An 8,827-nucleotide genomic window follows, 5' to 3' on the forward strand; every position below is an offset into this window, starting at 1 on the left:
CTAATTTGAGAAAACAGATTGTTCAAAACATCTTGTCATTGCTTACAGTGCTGTAAGCATAAATATGCTATATTCTCAAAATGCAATTTGCAAGAGCCTTGTTTTATAAGTTTAAAATTGTGCAAGATTTGCAATAAAGCGCACAGACAGTTGTTTTGCACTTGTTTCAGTGCCAGAGGGACTGGGGAAAAGAAATGTATTATCCAAATCCTAAATTTGGACACCGACTTTCACTAAGAATCTGAATAAAAAATCTTAAATAGAGAGTTTTCTTCTTTGCTTTTATTTAAAAAAAAAAAACAACAAAAAAAAAAACAACAACAAAGATTTTCTTGTACTAAACTATAGATTTAATTTTATCCTTCAGAGAAATAAAAAACTACCCAGCTTCTAATACATTTTTGCTTATGTTCACAAATTGCTAATAAAGCTTCCATTTTTTATTAAGGATTTTGTTTTTCACATTGCTGGTTCATTAGATCTGAACGTTTTCAAGGTGTTAAAATTTTTGCATATCCCACCCATTCATTAAATGTAAGCTACACATTCCTACTTAGCACCGGAATAAAAAGTGCTCAAATACTAAAAGAAGCTCTGGTATTTCAGGCTACAAGTTCAACTATGAAGTCTATGAAATGTTGCAGGAAAACCTATTCCAGCTAAATTTCCAGCCCAGTTTTGCAGACTCAACAGATGTGGATAGTTTAAATAGGCATCTGGACTTTTGATGTTTGCATAAAACTGAATGCTGGCTTTCTGAGGCTCCCCAGATCTAGAGACCTCCCTGCACCTATTGACAAATTCTGACCCAAATCTGAACCAACATTTGTAAATGACCAGTATCAGTTATCTGAACCAAAACTGTGGACAGAAATCACCCTTGTCCTAAAATCTTTTCAGGGTGTTCAAGTCTGGAGGCAAGCCAGGCACTTTTGGCTACATCTCTGATTGCTGTCAGGGGCCAACACTTCAGCTGGGGCAGATGACCATTACACTATTGACTTCCTAGAATTTCTGAATTGCTTTGAAGTGAATTTAATGCTTCCAGAATAAAAGTATCCCCACAAACTAATTTTGGAAAGAAGAAAACTCCTTAGTTATATCACCAGGCTCTGGATTCAATTAATTTGTGTGAGTTGAGAAAAGCCCTTTTCTTTTTTAAACCAGACGTTTATTTTTAACAAGGGATGAAATCATTGGAGAACAAAAACTGAGACATCTGTTGTTTTATATCTGTTTATTGTAAGTGCTTAAATGTGAGTTTGGTTTCACACAGTTTTGACATTGTTGCTTCATTAATAATGATTACATAATTGCAACCACAAAACAAGCTGTAAGGCTGTAACATTTTCATTACTTATTAGCACAGAACTCAAAACAAGAGACAGGATCATCAACGAAGTAGCAAAGATTTTCATGTCGAAGGTGGGTCATATATAGAATTTCATAGCAGCTGTGTTCTGGATCAAGCTGCTGAAAATAATAGAAACTTATTTTAAGGAATGTGGTTAAATTAAAAATCAAAGAACAGGTTTAATTCACTGAAATTTTGAGAAAAAAAAATGGCAAAAGTACTTTTACTTACTGTTCCTGTTTGATAAGTTGGCATACATTATGCTGGTCAAGTAAAAATATTTTCTGATGTTTTCTGTTATTTTGATAAATTTTGTTTCACTTCATATATTCATACAAATAGTATGAATAATCTACTATTTCTAACTAAGCTGAAATTTAAAGCAAATCAGTTAGCTTATTTAAGTAATTTTGGAATTTTATGTTTGGAGTACAACACTGCTATGCATATTTTTTGTTTTTAAAATGCTACATAAAAAATGAAATTTTACTTTTCTGGAAGTTAAAGATTTGAATCAGAACTTTTAAAAACTTTCAGATTTTTCCATAAGTGGGAATTCAAGTTTGTTACTAGCTGCCACAACATAACCCAGCCTGCACAGTCTACTTGGAACAGGCTGTTTTCATTCCCTAGGCAGGAAGAGTTAGCTGTATGGCAAAACCAAAGTGTGGTGGCATCAAGCAACACACTTGTAAATTAAAAAAGCCAGTATCTGGCAAGTGATACATCATACCCATGCAATTAGCAGAGACACCAATTCCCAGAGCAGAACAGACCACAGCATACAGTATATTAACCACAGCTGTATTTTTACATATGTGATGAACATATTCTGGTTTCTGCTTACTATTTACTCAGATGCATAAATTTTCCACTCTGTAGGAGCCATGCCAGTGTGGACAGTTGCTGTGGTGCTTTGACTCAAAGTAGCAACCACATGTTTTTTTCCCCCATGTGCTTTGCAGGTTTCAGGATACTCAGGCGTCTCCTCTACTGGCACCCCTAATTTGCCACCCCACACTGACAATACACTGGGCACATAAGTTTTCCTAAGCAGCAGTAAACTGATGAGAAATAGAAGTGCTCAGTGTTCAGCACATCTGTAATTACAAAGTTTAAACCAAATGAAAGCCAAGATGCTGCGCTGCTATATCATCAAAACTTTGCAGGCTGAGATGGAAGGACTAGGGAGGATTGGCAGGCATTTGGAAACAGAGCTGTAATAGAAAGAAACAGGGAGTCTTAAAACCGAGGACAGAGAGCAATTGACTGATAATGGAAACACATGCGGTATTAAATGAAAGTGTTCCACACCTTCTTCATAAGGTGGCACTTGGGAGCCTAGTCTCTGTGTCCAGTAGGGTATGTTTCTAGCACAGTGTGAGAGGAAAATAAGACACATGATACCAGCTCTGTTTAATGGGAGCTATGCTCCTAATCCATGGTGCACAGTGTAAAATATTTACCTATGCTTTTCCAGTGAGGCTACTTATGTAATTTCAAGGGAGGAAGTAGCCAAGGGGAAACTGCTTTATACCAATTAAATGGAGAAGAATTGCATGGAGGGCAATTCAATGTATTCACCCTTACAGGGAGATCTGTGTTTAAACATCTCAATGGGACATTTTTTAATGAAGAACTAAACTGCATGCCCTGCGTATGCCAGAAAGGGATAGCTGGGGCCCACAAGACCGAATTTCTCTCTGAGGAAGAAGACTAGTATGCAGTGTAGCCTCCTGCTGGGTGATATATTTACTTTATCAAGATGTTCACAGAGAAGTGTGTAAGCTTGCATATTCATAAATCACTTCACCTCTGGACTATTGATGGGAAAATGTTGCAAGGTTAGAAGGTTTAGAAAATACCTCCAATTATGTTGAGGTTTTTGTCAAAGTTTATCAGATTCTGTCTGACCCTGTGGACTCTTCTTATTCCTGCTTTTCATCTTGCTTTTAAATTTTCCTCCATCTTTATCCCATTCCTCTCACTCCCCATTTGCTCTTTTCCAGTCATTTCTTCAATTTAACTCAGTGTTGCAGCTTCTATCTCTACACACAAAAAACCTCTTGTGTAGATCTTCAATCTCAGCTCAGACTGAAGGGGCCATATCAGAAGATTGTATAAGGTATCAATAGACGCGCAATATATCAGTATCTTAGGCCACCTTAGCCCACTCTGATAAGGTATAATTGAGTCTAAGCAGGAACAGTTAAAACACAGGGACCCAAAACAAGGCCTAATATAGGTATTAGGCATCTTTGTGCATGCTGCATCAAGAGAAAATTTCCCTTACATTGGAAGAGGGAGGCTAGGATACTGTCTGACTTAGCACCTCTGATGATGTCCCTGTGTATTCTACATCTGTGGATCAGAGGACTCACAAGTAAATATTGAAAAGACCATCCCTATCAGAACTGGCAAAACATAACTATAGACATTGTGGCAGACAGGGGAAAAAGAAAGGGGGAAGGGGAAGCGGAAGGGGGAAAGGAAGGGGAAGGGAAGGGAAGGGAGGGGAAGGGAAGGGAAGGGAAGGGAAGGGAAGGGAAGGGAAGGGAAGGGAAGGGAAGGGAAGGGAAGGGAAGGGAAGGGAAGGGAAGGGAAGGGAAGGGAAGGGAAGGGAAGGGAAGGGAAGGGAAGGGAAGGGAAGGGAAGGGAAGGGAAGGGAAGGGAAGGGAAGGGAAAGGGGAGGGCAATGGGAAGGGAAAGGGGAGGGCAATGGGAAGGAGAAGGGAAGTGGAAGGAAGGGAAGGGGAAAGGAAGGGAAGGGGAAAGGAAGGGAAAGGAAAAGGAAGGGGAAGAGGAAGGGGAAGGGGAATGGGAAGGGAAGGGGAAGGGGAAAGGAAAGGGAAACGAAGGGAAAGGGGAACGGAAAGGGGAAAGGGAAGGGAAGGGGAAAGGGAAGGGGAAGGGAAAGAGGAAAGGGGAGAGGGAAGGGGATGGGGAAAGGGAAAGGGAAGGGGAAGGGAAGGGGAAGGGGAAGGGGAAGGGGAAGGGGAAGGGGAAGGGGAAGGGAAGGGAAGGGAAGGGAAGGGAAGGGGAAGGGAAAAGGGGAAGGGGAAAGTAAAGGGAAGGGAAGTGAAAGGGGAAAGGAAAGGGAAGGGAAGGGGAAGGGAAAGAGGAAAGGGGAAAGGGAAGGGGGAAGGGAAGGGGAAGGGGAAGGGAAGAAGGGAAGGGGAAGGGAAGGGAAAGAGGAAAGGGGAAAGGGAAGGGAAGGGAAGGAAAGGGAAGGGAAGGGAAGGGAAGGGGAAGGGGAAGGGGAAGGGGAAGGGGAAGGGGAAGGGGAAGGGGAAGGGGAAGGGGAAGGGGAAGGGGAAGGGGAAGGGGAAGGGAGGGAAGGAAATATTGTGGCAGTGCTTTGGTTCACAATTGTTCAGTTATTCTGATTGATTATGCACAGTTTGGATGCAACTCTTTCTCATGCTCAACATCAATGAAACTCCATGCCACAGATGGACAAAATATATTTTTAAACCTTTTAGACCCAAAATTTGGCATCATTGGAGTTACTCTGCATAGCAAGGGTGTACATGAGATTAGAATGTGTCCTGTGCTGTACCACTACAATCATACTTGAGAGGTGAAATAAGATTTGCAGGTGAGAATGAGCATGTATCTTCCAAGGATATCTGCTTGCTGAACCTCAGGTTACATATGTTTTCAGATTCTCTAAATCAGCAGTAGCAGACACAATCATCTGATGTAGGACAACTGCAAAAGGTAGTCATGTACATTGAGCTCTGGTACACAGTTCTTGCTTCCTGTGAGCAGTTATGGCCCCTTTTATCTCCAATGCTCCTCTAGTTTTCCCAGAAAGTGACTAGCAACCAGACCAACAATGAACTGCCAAACACTTCCATCCAAATCCTTCAGGTAAACTCATTTTAGGCAGATTTGGTGAGGGATGATTGCTCAAGCACCTCCTGTCTACCATGTCAGAGGTTGCCTATGAAGTAAGAGAGGCTATAGCTACTGGAGAGTAGCCAGCTGTGAGTAAAAGAAAAGGCTCCAGTTCCTGGTTCTACCACTGCATTTGCCAGGATTATCCTTTCCCTTCAATGTAACACTGTCCTGAGATCTCCAGTGGGTTGCCTAGGGAACTCCCGTGACCTACTACCTTATGCAGACCTTTTCTTTAAAAAAAAAAAAAAACAAAAAAACAACTCTTTCATTTGTTTTCTGCATCTCAGAACAAGTTATTCAGAGAGACACTATATTCACAGAATTAGCATGCATCCTTTCTTACAACAAAAGATAAATCCCTCTGCAGTGAACCTATGGCTTAGGAACAGTATTTCCACTACTTCCCCCAAAAGCTGGGAAACCTGAGAAAGCTGGGTGAACATGCACTGTTGCACAGTGTTGTAAATACAAGAAGCTGAGGAATATAAGAAAGGATTACCTTACTCCCCTTCCCAAGGCCTTTCCTGAGTTGAGGTCTACCTTCCTAAAGAAGTGAGAGACAACCTTGAAGAAAATGAAATAGTAAGTCTGGGCAAGAAGGAACAATGAAGAAGACTGTGTAAATGTACAGAAAAGTCAGAGAAGGCATGCGGCTGTGTTCACTCATCTCTGGATTCATCAAGAGTGCTGAGTTCTGCTGTGGATGTATACAAAACCCATGTTTTTACCCCACCTGCGCTGGAGGGCTGCAGCAGTTATTCTGATCTCTGCAATGTAGGGATCCACCAATCTAATTGCAGGCACACACAGAAAGCCACACTGGCCTTGTTCACAGTGGTCACACCAGCATCATCCTGCTAAGCAAGACTCCTGTGAAACTGACACTGCACCCCTGGCCCAGGGATCTCAGCAGCAATCCTAAGGAAGCAGTGATTACAGGTCATTCATGAGATCTGTACCTCTTACTGTTGCCTGCAGGCTTCTCTGGACCAGATTTCCCTCTGCTGCAGCAAAAGTACCTTTAACCCCCATACGAAAGAAAAGAACAAAACAAAACAACCAACCAACCAAAAAAAAAAAAAATCCCCCCAAAACTTTACATATTTTTTACCATTCAGCTATGGTGGAGTGGGAGACTGGATTATTCCTCAGAACAGTGCTTCACAAATGCTCCTCCAGGCAAAATGGACAACCGCTTCCTGTACAACCAAACACAAGATGAACATGGGTGCACCAAATAGCCATTATTTCCTACCTCCCCTCTTTAACATCTTTGTGTCTTCCTGCCTTTGCTTCTTGTATACCAATATAAAATCTTCTTGCAACAGTCTTACTAGACTTGCATTCTTAAACTGCTGTCTCTTCCTAGAGAAACTAAAATCTTACTCAAGGTGTAGGACTTGCACCAAGCATTGGCCCCCCACAACTGCTGCGTGGAAAGGTGGGGAGGAGAAGGGAGAGAATCAATAGGAATAAAGCCCTTCCCCAAGGGTTTGGAGTCCAGAGAGGAGACATGCTATAAAGTGCAAAAATACTTTATTATTGTCATGTGAAGAAACCTCATCACATTGTCAAGTGCAACCAAGCTGTATTGTCTTCACAGAGGGAGGCTGCTAGCTATGAGAAAGCCCTGAAAGCAGGCCCACACTTAATAGCTCTCCAAAGACTGCCTGCCCTACTGGGAGACCAAAAAAGCAAGAAAAATAACTTGAAAGCTGCTCATCCCTTCTCACTGGGAGCTGGCTCAAGTAAGCCAAAGTGCAGTCGCAGCTCACAAGGAAAGCCCCCGCCCTTTGTTTATTGGGCCATTCTCAATTCAGCCCACGAGGAGCAGACATACAGCTTCCCAGCCCCTGGCTCTCATTTATGGGGGCAGGCCTGACGCAGAGGGACGTGGAGGGCAGACCACCCCGGTCTGCGTGGGCCAGATGGAAACCCTCCAAATCCACCCAGATCCAGCGCCCAGGGGGCTGCTGGGGCGTCGGCCTGCTGCAGATTGCCTGGGGAAAGACAGGGAACGCAAACACTGGCTTTGTTCCGGTCTGGCCCTCAGGGGCACTCAAGAAACGTGTTCCTCGCAGCAGCGTCCTCCTCTCTCTTCAGAGGCAGCGTAAACAAAAATGAGGACTGCTGTGAACCCTCCCTGCCACACAGGTTTGGGCTGTCACCCTGGGTGCTGGGTCTCTGCCCATGTGCTGGTTAGAGAGCATGGTCTGGAAGAGGAGAGACACAGCACATCCTGCCTTACTTAAAAAATTAAAATAGTAATTGAAAAACCTCCCCAAAAGATACAAGGCTGGCAGAAAACCTCATGTTTCTTACCAGACCGCAGGCCCACCCCTTATGTTGCACTTCTCAACTTCTGCTGGTAGATCAACCCTGAGAGCATGTTGGGGTTCTCCTGCCAGCGGTGTTGGGGTATCCTAGGTGAGATCAGACCACATTCATGGCTGTGCCGTGTGGATGTTCTCCTTTGCTTGTGTTCTCCAGGTGTCATTTGTAAAAGTGCCTGGAGGAAGTGCAGGGATGGCTGGCAGTGGTGGATGGTCACAGGAGGGAGCAGGGGGAACGCTCCTGCTGTCTGGCCTGCCCTGCCAAGGACTCAGGTTTGAGACACCACTGCAGCCGTGTGAATGACACTCCTGTTGAAGGGCGTTCAACTGGGACTTCCTGCTGCTCCTTGGCATACGCTTCTGGTGGCACTTCCTCCTCTCTTCGTTATTGTTCACTGCCCTTGGTGAAATCCACAAGGCCCTCTTGCTGGCGTCCAGAAAGCCCAGCAGACCCCCACTAATGTGGCAGCTCCCTCTTGCTTATGTGCACCCAGCAGTAGACCAGGTCTGCTCAGGGGAATGGCAAAGCCTCCATGGGCTGGGCAAAGAGGACACAGGTTTCTAAGATTGGATGCTGTGCTAAGCATTTCTAAACATAGCTGCAGGACAGATATATCTTCTTGTGTAGTCTGAATCCCACACATGGCCAGCAAATACTCCCAGACAGGGGTGAATCCCTTCTCTTATCTGCAAAATCACAGTGACACAGAGGAGGTGGATAGTGATCAATTGTTCTCTTCACCATAAGAACCAGGGAGTAGCAACTGAAGTTAGTGGGAGGTACATTCAAAACAAACAAAAGTCATTCAAGGAAAGAAAAGACCTCTTATGGATCTGGTCTACATCTAGGAATTCTGCCAATTTAGGAGCTTTTGGGGTAAAGGACGGCCACTCTCCACAAACTTCAGGGATTTCTTCTAAAGAAAAGCAGCAAAGCTCACTAGTTCTGCTGAACTGCTATTGCCATGTGGATCTTACTGGAGTAACAGATACTTTATTCTTTAGCCACACCCCTGTAAAATAGCTGGCTGTCCTGAGTTCAGCAGTAGCAGTCATTTTTCTCCTTCTTAGTAGCTGGTGCAGTGCTGTGGTTTTGACTTTCGGCCTGGGAACAGCACTGATAACACCAATGGTTTTAGTTGCTGCTAAGTCATGTTTACTCTAAGGACTTTCTGAGTCTCATGCTCTGCCAGGGGGGAGGGGAAGCCGGGAGGACACCTGGCTCAAACTAGCCAAA

At 43.8% G+C, this 8,827-nt stretch overlaps 1 long non-coding RNA gene across 2 annotated transcripts; it reads right to left on the bottom strand.

The window, feature by feature from the left end:
* Positions 1-1,222: 1,222 nt before the first annotated feature.
* On the bottom strand, positions 1,223-6,628 carry LOC134158737 (uncharacterized). Of its 2 annotated transcripts, none has more exons than XR_009962884.1 (3): positions 6,369-6,628; positions 5,991-6,175; positions 1,223-1,473 (listed from the first exon to the last, which is right to left on the bottom strand). It is a non-coding gene; the product is annotated as an uncharacterized LOC134158737 (long non-coding RNA). The 2 variants fall into 2 exon arrangements; XR_009962885.1 differs by having other exon boundaries at positions 1,223-1,470; positions 6,369-6,626.
* Between the last annotated feature and the right edge of the window lie 2,199 nt (positions 6,629-8,827).

Source organism: Pezoporus occidentalis, unplaced genomic scaffold (genome assembly GCF_034315485.1).
Source record: "Pezoporus occidentalis ecotype Australia unplaced genomic scaffold, CSIRO_AGI_Poc_V1 ctg133, whole genome shotgun sequence".
Taxonomy (NCBI): Eukaryota; Metazoa; Chordata; class Aves; order Psittaciformes; family Psittacidae; genus Pezoporus; species Pezoporus occidentalis.